General features: G+C 51.0%; 1 long non-coding RNA gene across 3 annotated transcripts; it reads right to left on the minus strand.

Annotated features, from left to right (window-relative positions):
- Positions 1 to 305: 305 nt before the first annotated feature.
- On the minus strand, positions 306 to 6548 carry LOC128150925 (uncharacterized). Of its 3 annotated transcripts, none has more exons than XR_008238231.1 (3): positions 5871 to 6548; positions 2837 to 2895; positions 306 to 1090 (listed from the first exon to the last, which is right to left on the minus strand). It is a non-coding gene; the product is annotated as an uncharacterized LOC128150925 (long non-coding RNA). The 3 variants fall into 3 exon arrangements; XR_008238230.1 differs by lacking the exon at positions 306 to 1090 and adding an exon at positions 2303 to 2367; XR_008238229.1 differs by lacking the exon at positions 306 to 1090 and adding an exon at positions 3227 to 3566 and having other exon boundaries at positions 2376 to 2895.
- Between the last annotated feature and the right edge of the window lie 8525 nt (positions 6549 to 15073).

Consider the following 15073-nt stretch of genomic DNA (forward strand, 5'->3'; position numbering starts at 1 on the left):
CGTAGGCGTAACGTGCTCCAGAACAGACCTTAGTTTTAGTATTCGTATTAAAGTATTTCACAGAAAATGTGTGGAAGGAGAGTTGGCACATTCTTAATGTTAACTTTAAAGTCCATACTACAAGTACCTTTGGAAAAATGCAGACACACATCGTAGGCGTACCTTGTACTTGCAGACCACTACGGAATCTTTCCATCTGTCTTGTACTTTCACTGCAGAAGAAAGGGCAACCACGGTGAAATGGTGGCAGCTGACGTCCACCTGAGAGAGGGGGAAAAAAAAACCCCAACAAACAAAAAAACAAAACAAAACAAAAAACTTTAGCATAAAACTGGGTAGGAATCCAAAGCTGCCTTTTTTTGCGAAGGTTTGTGAAGACAGTACGACTGAGCAGAGCAAAAAGTATTTTTGCATCATCTTCGGTACAGCTGTTGACACAGGCCACTAAAGCTTTTGCATTTTTCAGACAACTGTGCTTTTTTTCTTTTTTTTTTTTTTTTTTTTTTTTTTTTTTTGACTCATTGGTAACTTTAGTTTCACTAGAACTCACTTTCCTAGATACACGCAGGTGACAGACATAGAGACCTACATACATTTTCTCAAGCCTTAGTATAGCCAAGACTTCATCACCCTATATGTCCCAAGTTGAGTATTTTTGCTAAAGAGCACAGCAACACATCTGTCCTCGTGAACTGCCTCGTTGCAAAAAAGGAATGATTTTTTCCAGGCCGTTGCTCCAAACGGTCAAGATCTTTTAAAACAGCAGTTGCGCCACCAAACCCGCTCAGGGTCCCTCCTAGCTTTTGACTGCCCTGAGATTTAACAGGCACACGCTCCATTCCATCTTCCAACAGCAAAAACACGTTAACGCTCTCGGACCCAGAGCGCAACCCTACAGATGTCCACACACACACCCCTTGCCGTTTTGATGAGGAGCCACCGAGCATCCCTGCGAGCACAGCTGCACGCGCCAGATCGGTTTCACCTACGCCGCCAGTGACCGGTTTCGATGAATGTAGTTTCTGACGCTTTAAACCGAAAACCGTATCTCGATGCTTCGCCACAGTAGAAACGACCCATCGCTAGAATGCTACAAAAACGCAGCAACACAAATTGCAAACCCACAGCAGCAACAGCTCCAGAAATATTTAGACCAGGAACAAGGGAGAAAAATAAAACAGCTTCATCTCACGCGCAGGGGAGCGGCAGGCAGAGAAAAGGGTCGGCATTCTGAGCCCTTACAGAAAACGGGCATTCTCCTTCCATTCCTCAGCCCGTCCGTTAAGGTCTCAATACCGCAACGCTACTACGGCAACGTCGAGAGTAGGGAACAACAGCCCTGCCGCTGGACTTGCCAGTGACCCATGCTATTTACCCAGCAGGATGCGTACGCAGAGGGACACGTTTTGCCACGCACAACCCTGAACTTCCTGAAAATTTACGTTTACCAAAAAAAAGCCATTTGGAACATATTGCCAAACAACATTTGGCAATAAAGCTTTGATGCGTTTGACACACGCAAATTTTTGGTCACTTGCTATTTGCTTCCTGTTGCTGCTGCTGTTCTTCCTTCAGAAATTCTACTTGTAGCCAAGTTATTCACTACTGGTTCAAGCATTTGCCTTCCTGGTATTACCAGCACATTCACAGAGGCAAGTAACTTAATTGCTCTTCTACGATTATCCAAATGACAATTACAGCCATGAAAGAGAAGGAGAGGTCAGGCAGCAGAAGAGCTCTGCAGGCTGGCACCAGTCAATAATGCACTCTTTAAAAACAAACAACAACAAAACAAAACCGTGACCCTGTATCCTTTTTTTTTTTTTTTTTTTTTTTTCTTTCAGAGCTCATCCCTGCCTCAGCATTTTGTCTCGTCAGAGCATGAAGCGCAGGTGACCCGTACCCTGACGACTTTTGCGTGTGATGAATGCCTGTTCAGAAATAGTCCAGATCTGCAGGACTGGTGTCATTTTTATGGTTTTAATCATCATAACTCAGATTTTATTTACTCACGCATTTGTGAGGAAACTAATTAACTTTTAGACACTGCCTCTCCTTTTTTTGAGGGGGGGGGGTGGGGGGGGGGTGGAATGTGTTAGAGACTGAAAAAAATTACGATTCAGAGCTCCCAACCATGACAGAGTGGTGGAGAAAGCAATGAAAGCAAAGACCAACGGCAGCAACATTAACTGAAAGCTGGCTTTAATTCCGATCACGTACTTAAGCGACTCTCCAAGTCTACGCCTCGGTCCGATGAACGACTAGTCCTTTTTTGGAAGGACGAACTTTTTTAGTTAAAAGGCCTAGACTGAAGACTCCGCTGAACGGAATGGGGATTGTGCCACGGGACAACATGCCATCAACACTCTTAATGGGGAAGGGAAAAAAAAAAAATCAAACAAAAATCAAGTTTAAGTACCCGTTTCCATCATGTTTCACCCATTACATTTCTACTGGCATCTAGGTGCTCAAAAGTGAACTACAGGGACACCACATATTCCTAAAAATTCAGTTATACATAAAAAAATAAAAGGCTATCTCCAACTTGCCCATAAAATCAGTATGAACAGAGAGAAGAGAAACACTCGACCCTAAAGAAGCTAACAGGCAGCTCTGAATTTACCAGACATGAAATTTCGTTCTTTCACCTGAAACACAAACGTATCAAGGGACCAGTTCAGGAACAGGGCACGATCTGTTAACAGCAATTTTTCCATCAGCTCTTCTGCACTAGCAGCAAATTTGCCTTTTCTGTGGGTTTAACGTGGAGCATCTGTAGTGCCCTCGAACTCGCAAGTGCTTCTCTCCGCTCCCCCAGCCCGATACGTGCGATTACCTGAGCAGCAAGCGGAATTAACCACGCAGGATTTTCTTCGTGTGACGCGGAAGGTGACACTGGGAAAAGAGGAGACAAAGAAATGAACCTGCTTGTCACACCCAGCCAGCGGTGAAAAGACAGGGGAGGATTCTGCCGGAAGGGCTCTGCACCCCAGGAGCTCCCGCCGGCCGGTTTCTCTCCCCTTTGCCCGGTACCGAGGGGACGACGACACCTCGCCCGCACCCCCTCGCGGGGGGGGGCTGCCCCAGGAGAGCCGGGGGACCCCCACCTCGCTTCTGCCCGCGGGAACGGACCAGGCGAGACCCTCCACGCAGAGAGAGGAGCGTGGCGTGGATCGCATCCCCGAGGGAAGAGGCCGGGCTCCCCGCTGGCAGAAGGACAACTCACCTCCCTGCTGCTCGGAGCCGCTCGCTGCGGACAGCCCTGCCTGCGCCGGGCCGCTCTTCAGCCGTGCTGGGAGCGTGGTCCGGCCGACGGACGCTCCAGCGAAAAGACGCTCCAGCTCATCGCGGCTCCTGCTCGTTCCAGCCGCAGGTACTTTTGCCTCTGGCTAACGCACGCTCCAGACAGCGGACGCCCCGCCTCGTTCCAGCTCCCGCTTGCTACAGTTCTGGCTCACTGAAGCCCCAGCTCCGCGGTGAAGCTCCGGCTGATTTCAGCTGCTTCTCCTTACAAGCTCCAGCTATGTGCAACGGCCTGGGCTTTCCATAAGGTTGTATATCAACTGCTGTCAAAACCGGAGCATTAGGATTAAACATCAGAGTTACACGCCGTATAAACATTCGTTAGTTTGGGCGATGAATTACTGAACAACTATTCTGAGCAGCGCAGAAAGAAGAGCTGCACTCAAAGAGGGCACGTGGGGTCTGAAAAGCGCCTTTCCCCCCCACAGACCATCGCAGATGTTGAGTTCGGCCTGCTGCGTGCCGGCCTCCCGAACTTCGGCGTCCGACACAACCAGACCCCCATCTCCGGGGAGGGTCCACGCACCCTGCCCACCCCCTGCTTACCCCCCGCAGCTCCCCACACCCTCCCACCCGCCTGCCAAACCAGCCAAGCCGGCTCCCGCTTTTGGCCCCCACGCCGGCTGACTCGGGGCCCATTTGGGAGCCAAAAAACCCGGCTGCCGAGCCTGTTCTCAAGGCCCAAAAACGCAGGGCCGGACCTCTGTTTCTGGGCCCAAAGCCGCGCAGCAGCTCGGTCTGTTTCCGAGCCCCAAAATCAGCCAGGCGAGCCTGTTGTCAAGCCCCAGGAACAGAAAACTTGTTCTCCATTTCTGACCCTGCAGCGCCCACGGGCGACGCCGAGCGTAGCCACCCCACAGCCCTGCACCCCCGGGGCCCCACGCGCAGTTTTGGGGAGTGCTCGGGACCTGCGGAGGGCCCGGCCCCACGCCTCTGCGGGGCAGCCCCAGCACAGGCAGGGCGTCGCTTCACGATCGCCGTTTCAGGCTTTATTTCCCCGCCACGGCCGGCACGGCCAGGCCCCCACCCCAAACCCCCGAGCCGAAGCACCCCCGCGGGTAGCCGGGCCCAGCCACCTGGAAAACAAGAAAACCAAAGAGGGAACAAGACAGAGAACGCGGGGAGAGGCAGGGAGACGGACACAGAAACAGAGAGAGCGCGAGAGGGATAGGGAGCAGGACAGAGAGATGGAGCGAGAAAGGAAAAAGGGACGGGAGGCAGAACCAAAAGAAAGAGACACAAGGACGGGGAGCAGGACAAAGGGACGGAAGAGAAAAAAAAAACAGCGACGGGCTGCAGGACAGAGATGAAGGGATTAAATAGACACAGGGAGCACGACAGGAGGACAAAGAGAGACAAAAGGGACAAAGAGCAGGCCAGCATCGGAGGGGAGAAAACCAACTGCGATGGGCAGTGGGAGAGAGATACGGAAAAAGAAAAAAATACTGAGGAACAGAACAAAGAAAGAAGAGACAGCTAGCTGGACAGGGGGACACAGTTAGAAAGGACGGGGGAGGGAACGGGGCAGAGAGAGACAGACAGAAAAGGTAGCAAAAGAAAGCAAGGCAGAGGGACAGCAGGGCGGGGAGGGGGGGAAGGGACAGGGGTCTGGACGGAGATGGAGAAATAAGCAGCAGGGACAGAGGAAAAGAGACAGAAAGAGGGACAGGGAACATGGCAGAGAAGGACAAATCAGGACAGCGGCAGGACGGAGATAAAAAACTGGGACGGTCCTCACGACAGAGAGGAATACAAATACGAGCAGGGAGCGGGACAAAGGGATACAGCGAGAAACGACGGGACAGGAAGCAAGGCAGAGCGACAGACAAGAACAATGACAACGAGAGAGAGAGAGAGAGAGACAGACAGACAGACAGAGACCGTGAGAAGCGCAGGGGGTTGGGGAATTTAGAAAAAGAAGTATCAGGAGCCCTGCAGAGAGAGGGAGGGTGAATAAAAAAGGGGCAGGAAGCAGCACAAAGGGTCAGAGAGAGTAAGAGATGAACAGGAAGGAGGACGGGGACAGTGAGATCCAGAACGACAAAAATAAACAGCAACAGCGAGCAAGACAAAGGGATAGAGAGAGAAAGAGAAAGTAGGAAGAAGAGAGATAGGAAGGCAGGGACACAGAGCGGCACGTACAGGCGCAGAGAGGAAAAGAACGCCAGGGAACAGGCCAGAGAAATTGGGAGGCGGGAAAGAGGTGGATGCAGATCAGGACAAGGAGATGGAAAAGGAAAAAACAGCGACTGGCTGCAGGACAAAGACGGGGGGCGGCGGGGGGGGGAAGAGGGAGAGGGAGCAGGACAAGAACGCAGAGAGAAAAAGGAAGGGGGGGCAGTCGAACAAGAGAGAGAAAGGGGGAGAGGAAGAGGGAGCAGGACAAGAGAATAGACAGAAGAGGAGAGGTACAGGGAAGAAAAAAAAAAAAAACAAAAAACCACAAACACCACCCAAAAAACCCCAAACGTCACAGCAGCATGGGAAAGCGAGGGGGCCAGGAGAGGGGGAGGGAGGGACCGGGACGCACAAGACGAGCGACAGGGCCTCGAGGGCCCAGGACTCACCACAGCTCTCGCTCTTGGAGCTGCCAGGAGACCTTGCCAGCTCAGACGCTTCTTTCTCCTTCTCTCCTCCCTTCCTCTTCTGGAACTCCCGTCGCTTGGCTGTCCTCCACGTAACGGAACACGCAAGCGTCTCACAGCTCTTACGAGATGAGGCCTCCTAGACACGTAGCCTCGCTCGCTCACTACGTGGCCGTACCCCGCTGCTGGTCGTGCATACAGACCCTGGCGGTCTGACCTGCTGCGGACTACGAGGAGGGATGCTCCCACACCCGGAGAGGCAGGCTCTCTCTTGCCTGCAGCGGGAGGCAGCTGCCAGCCAGACGGCCTTCCGCTGCTTCTTCTTTACCTTTCTGTGGCCTCTCCAGCTTCCGCAGCTCCTGCCCACAGCCAGTAAGCGCTCCGCCTGTCCCTCTGCGCTCCCGCGCCGCGAGGAGAGGGAGGCCAGGCAGAGACAGCCCACGCAAGCCTGAGGCTGCTGCAGTCAACGGCATCCCCAGGGGACGAACGGACAACCGCACCCACAGCGTGGCCTCTGGGAGAGGGAAAGAGGCAGCAGTGACCGTTATTACCGCAGCTCGACCCTGGCCGGAGCCCCTCCTTCCGCAGGGGCTTCCGCAGACGCCGCTCGTTCCCCGCGCCGCTGCTAACGGCACCCCCGTTAAGGGAGACTCGAGACCACCGCAGGGCCAGCTTGCTGCCCTCGCGACAGGGCTCGGGGGCTGCCTGCGGCTACAGCGCAGGCTTCGGGGGAGGGGCTGGAGCTGGGGGCAGCCGCACGGGCCGAGCGGGGCCGGGGGAGCTCTGGCGCCTCGGGCGGGCGCCCGCTGGCCGCGCCTGGGGGGTGCCCGCCTCCGTCCCCTCTTCCCTTCTACCGGCTCTCTCTCGGGGAACTCCCCGGCGCTGCCCTGGCCCGGCTCGCCTCCGGCCGACCGGCAGCCTGCCGCGGCGGCCGCTTCGCAGCTTCCCATCCCGCCAGCCCCGGGCGGCCAGCGGGCAGGAGGCACCCCGCGCCCGCGGTCCCGGCGCTCGCCCGCTGCCGCCGAGACCCGCGCCCTGCGCGCCGCCACGCTGCTCCCGGGGACCGCGCATGCGCCGGCTGCCGACGGCGCGCCGGAGGGGCCAGAGCCGGCGCGAGAAAGCGGAGCTGCAGTACCGCATTTCGGCCACGAGGCGGCAGTAGGAGACGCGTTGGTCAAGCACAGAAGAGCAAAGGGAGAGCTCTGGTGCATAAAGAAAGGACAACGTGATCCTGGAGCACACCAGAAAGTACCCAGAAAATTCCAGGATAGGGACGAAAGCTAAACAGAAAACTTTGTGGCACACTGCAAGACAAACACAGGGCCCAGAGGCACACAGGCACGTGGAGGGTTTGGGGGCAATTTGAAATGTGAACTGAGGGTTTGGGGGGCTCAGGAGCACATGCAGAACCTTGGTGCACACCAAAGGGGCCATAAGGCAGGCTGTAATCGACTTCAGCCACAGCAATCAATCTAAAAAGTAGGTATTACATCTTTTCCTCTTCACATGCACATACCCCATGCCAAAACAAACAAGAAACTACCAAAGCAAAGCTAATCCAGACACAATTAACAATATCCACTGATAGCATATTTCCATACATTCTGTATGGCACATCTAAATATTTTGACGGTTTTAATATTTTGTACCAGCTGTGGAGACTGGTTTGCTGCTAGCTGACTGTAAAAGTGAGATTTGGTAAATAATTATTAGAAACCTTACACTAACACGATGATTGAAACAATAGACAAAAGTATAGCCAAGCAATTAACTAGCAGAGGTAGGTACTCCTAAGTTTTGCAGTTCTTTGCTCTTATGACTAGACGAGAACAACGCTGAAACTGACCACATGCGATTGAAGCTGCGTTAAGCTTCAAGATCAAAGAACAAGGACAAGAATAAAGACTTCAAGGACAGCCAGCAAGAACTTCAAATGGGTCGGTGGTCGCAAAAGCAGCCCTTCGACTCAAATGGATCCTTCAATGCGCATGATCAGATGTAGGCAGTACTAAGATAATCAGTTGCAATTATTTTTATGTATATGTATACTAATCTGATTAATATGCAATTAGTTATTCTATATAACCTGTTAGTGCTAAAGCTGTGGTATGCACACTAGGTGGAACTATCCCCTGTGCATCCAGCGCTGCAATGAAGAATGCCTGCTTTCTAAAACTCCAAAACGAGTCTTAGAGAGTTTCTTCGACCAGCTTTTCGGCATCACCACAGGGTGGGAATGGATTAATTAGTCCTTAGAGCTGCCCGAGAGACAGAAATAACAATTTTTTATCGGTAGTTATCTTGGCTATCCAGGCAGGAACACCTCCTCCTCTAGGAGTTTCTAGTGCTATCAAGGGTCTGCTGAACTGCATTTTTGCTTCCCTGTTTCATCTGATTTGTTAGGTATTATTCATAAAAATCTGTTCACCAGTCTTCTCTCTGTTATCTGCCCGCATTTTCTATCATTGATCGCATCTCTGCAGCAAAAAGATAAACCGTGCCCTTAACTTCCCATGAGGACACCGTGCCCCTCTGCGGACCCCAAGCCCTGCCCGGCTGCGGCCAGGGCTTGGCCAGGCGTCCCCCGCTGCGCGTGGAGGCGGCGGAGGGGGAGACCGGCTGCGGTACGGTACCGCCCTGCGAACGCCGGTCTTGCTGCTCAGGCAGGTGTGCGGACAGCTGGCAGACGAGACGAGCCTTTTTCTGTTTGCAGTGCTGCTTATGACACCATCTCCCTGTAATTCCCCCTTTTCTTCGGTCTGTGTTTACAGCGTGGCCGTAAAACTCACCGGGCAGCAACTGAGCATTTATTTCTCTCTAGACTTCTGGACAGAGTTTTAGCAAAGACCATAGCTTGAAAGTGCATGTGTAATCTCTTGTGTTTATCACTTTGTACTGTAGTCCTGTCTTTCCCTCCACCAGTCAGGAGGAAAACCCCTCCATATTTAATATTTGTTTGAAGGGGATACTGAACAGAGTATACAGCGATCAAATGAAACTGGGGGAAGGGAACCAAAGACCCTGATATAACTCTCCCAAAAGAGGGGAACCTACTACCCCCCAAAACCCAGGAAAGGGATGCCACGATACTGGCAAGACCCATCCCCCAAAGCTGCAGAGACCTGAGAAGACCCCTGCACCACCCCAAACATGGTAGTAACATGATGGGGACAGCCCTGCAGATCCCCAAAAATGCACCCACAGACACTATGAACAGAGCCCATAGGTGAGGAGGAAAAGCTCCACCAGCCATCCCCAATGTCCCAGAGACTTCAATAAAGTCCCAGAAAGACCACAGCATCCTGCAAACGCACAAGCAGCCCACCACAGGCCTCCAGAACAGCTCCACTGAGATGACCAGAGAATCTCAGGGACCCCAGGCTTGGGGAGGCTGCCTGGCTGGGTCCTTACTGTGTCCCTTAGTGAATCCAATGACCTCTGCATTAATTGACAATAAAGTGCAGCCAAGGGCTAGCTTGTGCTTACCTTCCTGGGATGGGAACAGGGAATGGGGGGCGGGGGCAGGGGGCGTGCCTCAGGAGCATCTCTCCCCTGCCGAGTCTTTGATGGACTGTGTCCACATGCCAGCAGCATCGGGCCATCTATCCTGTTTCCCTATGGTGTGGTACAAGGGCGCACAGTTTTCTGCTGGGCACCAGGAGGTCAGGGCTGGCCAGCAGAGGTAGATAGGAGACATCCAGGATTGAGGGGGAGCCTGCATGCCTGAGAAGCCATCAGAGAGGAAAAGCCTGCACCCTATATTCCTTCAGATCCTCCTGCCTTTCCCCTCCCTCCCTGTGTGTCCCAGACCAGACAGCCCAGCCCACCCCTCACCACGCTCCAGCTACACTCACGCCCCCGCATGCCTAGCACACAGGTTCTTTCTTCACCAATGAGGCCAAGGCTCGGCATAACCGCAAATTCTCTCCAACATTACCAACTTCAGTAGTCACACTACTTAGCTTTCCCTCTGTTTCAAACCTTCCTTGCTATTTCCTTTCTTCCTAATGCTCCTTCTACATTTACATGCTGCTTTAAAATATCACTAGAAATCAACAAATCAGGTCAAGATGCATCTCTTCAAGTTATTGGCCCTCAAAGTACTACCCTGCAAAACAAACCAAAAAGACTGTTGAGGCCATTAACTTAACCTATTTTCAGAGTACTTTTCCAAAGCTTTAACTGTGATTGAGGGAACCGCTTCTCATCACATTATGTGAAGCTACGTTCATCTATTACTTGAGCAGCAACTGTTTCTTCTAGTTTGGACCCCCTTGAGGGCTCCATGCCTCTGGCCTAGCAGCATTGGGGCATACATCCCATTCGCCTGTGGCACAGCACTGAGGGTGCACAGATATCCCCGTGAGTGCCAGAAAGCCAGAACCAGGTGGCAGAAGGTTGGAGACATCTAGAGTCATCTGGGGCCTGCAGGCAGGTTTATGGCTGGTTTCTGGGTGTTGGGGCAGGCTTTTTTACATTAGTTGCTGTGACTAAAGTTAAAAGCAAGAGGAAAATATACCCAAATGGAGGAAATAAAATAAAATGGATCCAGTTTAAAAGCACCTTTGTCTTCAAACAAGAGAAACCCTATTTCTATTTATGCGGCTTGATGTATTATTAGTACTATTTTAACAGTGATCATACTTAATAGACCTCCAACCCTGCATCTGGAATCCATCAGCATATGGAATATAGGTGTGTACGTAAACTTTTTTTAATATATATATATATATGTCTGTGTGTGTTTAATACTAAGAGCCACAAGAGCTACAAGACATTGACAGCTACAAGAAACCAAGTCATGACCTCATGTAGATGACATTCCAGTGTGTAGAGCTACAGAACATGTGTGAGAGAAGTTTTAAAATTAAGAGATCAGCTTCAGTAAGGCACAATTACTGCAACCCCCTTTTAATTACCTGGGTGTTGTAACTGGGGAAACAGGAACCCAGACACCTAGAAGAAAGATTAAAGTCTCATATGAAATAAAGACTCCTACTAATCAATCTCAACTTAAAACAGAGTTCAGAGATTTTCATTTCTTATGGCAGCATATCCATGTGTGCATTAGATATCCTCATGTGCTTATATAGTAACTTTGTTGTTTTATGCTTTTCATAGAATCATAGAATGATTTGGGTTGGAAGGGACCTTTGAAGATCATCTAGTTCCAACCCCCCTGTCATGGACGTGGACATTTTCCACTAGATTAGGTTGCTCAAAGCCCCATCTAACCTGACCTTCAACATTTCCAGGAATGGGGCATCCACAACTTCTCTGGGCAATCTGTCTCACCACGTTCATCGTAAAAAAATTCTTCCTTATATCCAATCTAAATCTACCCTCTTTTAGATTAAAACCGTTACCCCTTCTCCTGTCACCACGGTCCTTGGTAAAAAGTCTCTCTCCATCTTTCTTATAAGGCCCCTTTATATATTAGAATCATTAGGTTTGGAAAAGACCTCTAACATCAAGTCCAACCGCCAACCCAACACCACCATGCCCACTAAACCATGTCCTGAAGTGCCACGTCTATGCATTTTTTGAACACCTCCAGGGATGGTGACTCCTCCACTTCCCTGGGCAGCCTGTTCCAATGCCTGACAACCCTTTCAGTAAAAAAATTTTTTCTAATATCCAATCTAAACCTCCCCTAGCACAACTTGAGGCCCTTTCCTCTCATCCTATCACTAGTTACTTGATAGAAGAGACCAGTACCCGCCTCACTACAACCTCCTTTCAGGTAGTTGTAGAGAGCAATAAGGTTTCCCCTCAGCCTCCTTTTCTCCAGGCTAAACCGCCCCAGTTCCCTCAGCTGCTCCTCATAGGACTTGTGCTCCAGGCCCCTCACCAACTCGGTTGCCCTTCTCTGGACACGCTCCAGCACCTCAATGTCTTTCTTGTAGTGAGGGGCCCAAAACTGAACACAGTACTCGAGGTGCGGCCTCACCAGTGCTGAGTACAGGGGGACGGTCACTCCCTGCTCCTGCTGGCCACACTATTTCTGATACAGGCCAGGATGCCGTTGGCCTTCTTGGCCACCTGGGCACACTGCTGGCTCATATTCGGCCGGCTGTCAGGCAGCACCCCCAGGTCTTTTTCCGCCAGGCAGCTTTCCAGCTACTCTTCCCCAAGCTTGTAGCGCTGCATGGGGTTGTTGTGACCCAAGTGCAGGAACCGGTACTTGACCTTGTTGAACCTCACACAATCAGCCTCGGCCCATCGATCCAGCCTGTCCAGATCTCTCTGTAGAGCCTTCCTACTCCTGAGCAGATCAACCCTCCCTCCCAACTTGGTGTCGTCTGCAAACTTACTGAGGGTGCACTCGATCCCCTCATCCAGATCATTGATAAAGATATTAAATAGAACTGGCCCCAAAACTGAGCCCTGGGGAACACCACTTGTGACCGGCCGCCAACTGGATTTAACTCTGTTCACCACAACTGTCTGGGCTCAGCCATCCAGCCAGTTTTTTACCCAGCGAAGAGTACACCTGTCTAAGCCATGAGCCACCAGCTTCTCAAGGAGTATGCCATGAGAGACAGTGTCAAAGGCCTTGCTTAAGTCAAGGTAGATAACATCCACAGTCTTTCCCTCATCCACTAGGCAGGTCACCTGGTCTTAGAAGAAGATCAGGTTGGTCAAGCAGCACCTGCTTTTCGTGAACCCATGCTGGCTGGGCCTGATCCCCTGGTTGTCCTGCACATGCTGTGTGAGAGCACTCAAGATGAACCGCTCCATAATCTTCGCTGGTACTGAGGCCAGGTTGACAGGCCTGTAGTTCCCTGGATTCTCCCTCTGACCCTTCTTGTAAATGGGCATCACATTGGGCAAGCCTCCAGTCGTCTGGGACCTCCCATGTTGACCAGGACTGCTGATAAATGATGGAGAGTGGCCTGGCAAGCTCCTCCGCCAGCTCCCTCAGTACTCTCAGATGGATCCCATCTGGTCCCATAGATTTGTGAGTGTCCAGGTGGCATAGCAGGTCATTAACTGCTTCCTCCTGGATTATGGGGGGTATATTCTGCTCTCTGTCCCTGTCTTCCAGCTCAGGGGGCTGAGTACCCTGAGGATAACTGGTCTCACTATTAAAGACTGAGGCAAAGAAGGCATTAAGTACCTCAGCCTTTTCCCAATCTTTGGTGGCAATGTTCTCCTCTGCATCCAATAAAGGATAAATATTCTCCTTGGCTCTCTTTCTGTTGTTAACGTATTTGTAAAAACATTTTTGTTATCTATTACAACAATGGCCAGATTGAGTTCTAGCTGAGCTTTTGCCTTTCTAATTTTCTCTCTGCATGACCTAACAAGATCCCTGTACTACTCCTGAGTTGCCTGCCCCTTCTTCCAAAGATGGCAAACTTTCCTTTTTTACCGTGAGTCCCAGCAAAAGCTCCCTGTTCAGCCAGGCCGGTCATCTTCCCTGACGGTTCATCTTGTGGCGCATGGGAATAGTCTGCTCCTGAGCCTTTAAGACTTCCTTCTTGAAGAATGCCCGGCCTTCCTGGAGCCCTCTGCCCTTCAGGACTGTCTCCCAAGGGACTCTCTCAACCAGTGTCCTGAACAGGCCAAAGTTTGCCCTCCAGAAGTCCCATAGTAGTGGTTTTGCTGACCCCCTTCCTTACCTCACCAAGAATCGAGAATTGTATTATTTCATGGTTGCTAAGCCCAAGACAGCCTCCGACCACCACATCTCCCACCAGTCCTCTGTTTGTAAACAGTAGGTCTAGTGAGGCTCCTCCGCTGGTAGGCTCACCTACCAACTGTGTCAGGAATTTATCTCCCACACACTCCAGGAACCTCCTAGACTGCTCTCTGCTGTGTTGTATTTCCAGCAAACATCCGGCAAGTTGAAGTCCCCCACGAGAACAATGGCACATGATCGTGAGACTACTGCCAGCCGCTTGCAGAATGTTTCATCTGCCTCTTCAACCTGGTTGGGTGGTCTATAACAGACTCCCAGCATGATATCTGCCTTGTTGGCCTTCCCGCTCATCCTTACCCATAAGCACTTGACCTTATCATCACAATCATGGAGCTCTGTACAACTGAAACACTCCCTAACATAGAGAGCCACCCCACCACCTCTCCTTCCTTGCCTATCCCTTCTGAAGAGCTTATAGCCATCCATTGCAGCACTCCAGTCATAAGAGTCATCCCACCATGTTTCTGTGATGGCAACTAAGTCATAGCTGTCCTGCTGCACGATGGCTTCCAGCTCCTCCTGTTTATTGCCCATGCTGCGTGCACTGGCATGGATGCACTTGAGCTGGGCTATCGATTCCACCCCTAACATTGGCATGCAGCCCCTAGGCTCATCTCTGGTAAGCCTAGTTTTATTCCCTTCCCCCTTCAAACCTAGTAGGTTTTCTGTAGGACATTGAATTTTACTGTACGTTTTTGAAGAATGACAGACTTTACCATCAATAAGCAATGGCTGATAAAGTTATAATGCCATGATGGACACACTGAGGCAAGACCAAGGAGCTGAGATACACGGCCTGCCAGAATAACATTGCTCAGCAGTGATTGCTAGCCTTCAGTTATAGGTACTGTGCGTATGTGTCTCATTCCGTCAGCCTCGGAAACGTTTTCAGCAACCGCAGAAATTTCTCACTTGGTTCCATGCTCTATAGTAATAATTTCAGCAACTATACTTAGGTTTATTAATTGTGTTAGTTATAGACATTTAGCAAACCACATAATGGCATGCACTGCCATAAAGAACTACGAGCTACGATGCTCACACCTTTAGCAGTCATCACAAGGCAAGACCAGAGAGAAGGCAAATGACTCTGATTGGTCCTGATCAGAAAGCTTGAGTGACAGGTACCTCTGCAACATCCTTGCCAGAGCCATAAGTAATAACCCATGATTTGCAAACTATCAATGGAAAGGGGGAACACTGACCCATAGCCAGCCTTTGGTAGATGACATTCCAAGACACCACACTGTTCCCTCTGTATACCCACAGCCACACTTTTTGGTGAATATCAAGGGCATGGAAACTCTCTTACTCAGCTGCGATCAATAGTTCTGGTCCTATGTTCAGCCCGCCTCCTACTGCAAAGGCCAAGACTGTAGAAAAAAAAAAGTTTCCCTTTCCGTACCAGCACTGCAGCTTCCTCCACATGCACAAGGTTATGTACCTAAGCAGAAATCAACAAAACTAGCCCTCTTATGAA

This window comes from Harpia harpyja, chromosome 14 (assembly GCF_026419915.1).
Source record: "Harpia harpyja isolate bHarHar1 chromosome 14, bHarHar1 primary haplotype, whole genome shotgun sequence".
NCBI classification, from domain to species: Eukaryota; Metazoa; Chordata; class Aves; order Accipitriformes; family Accipitridae; genus Harpia; species Harpia harpyja.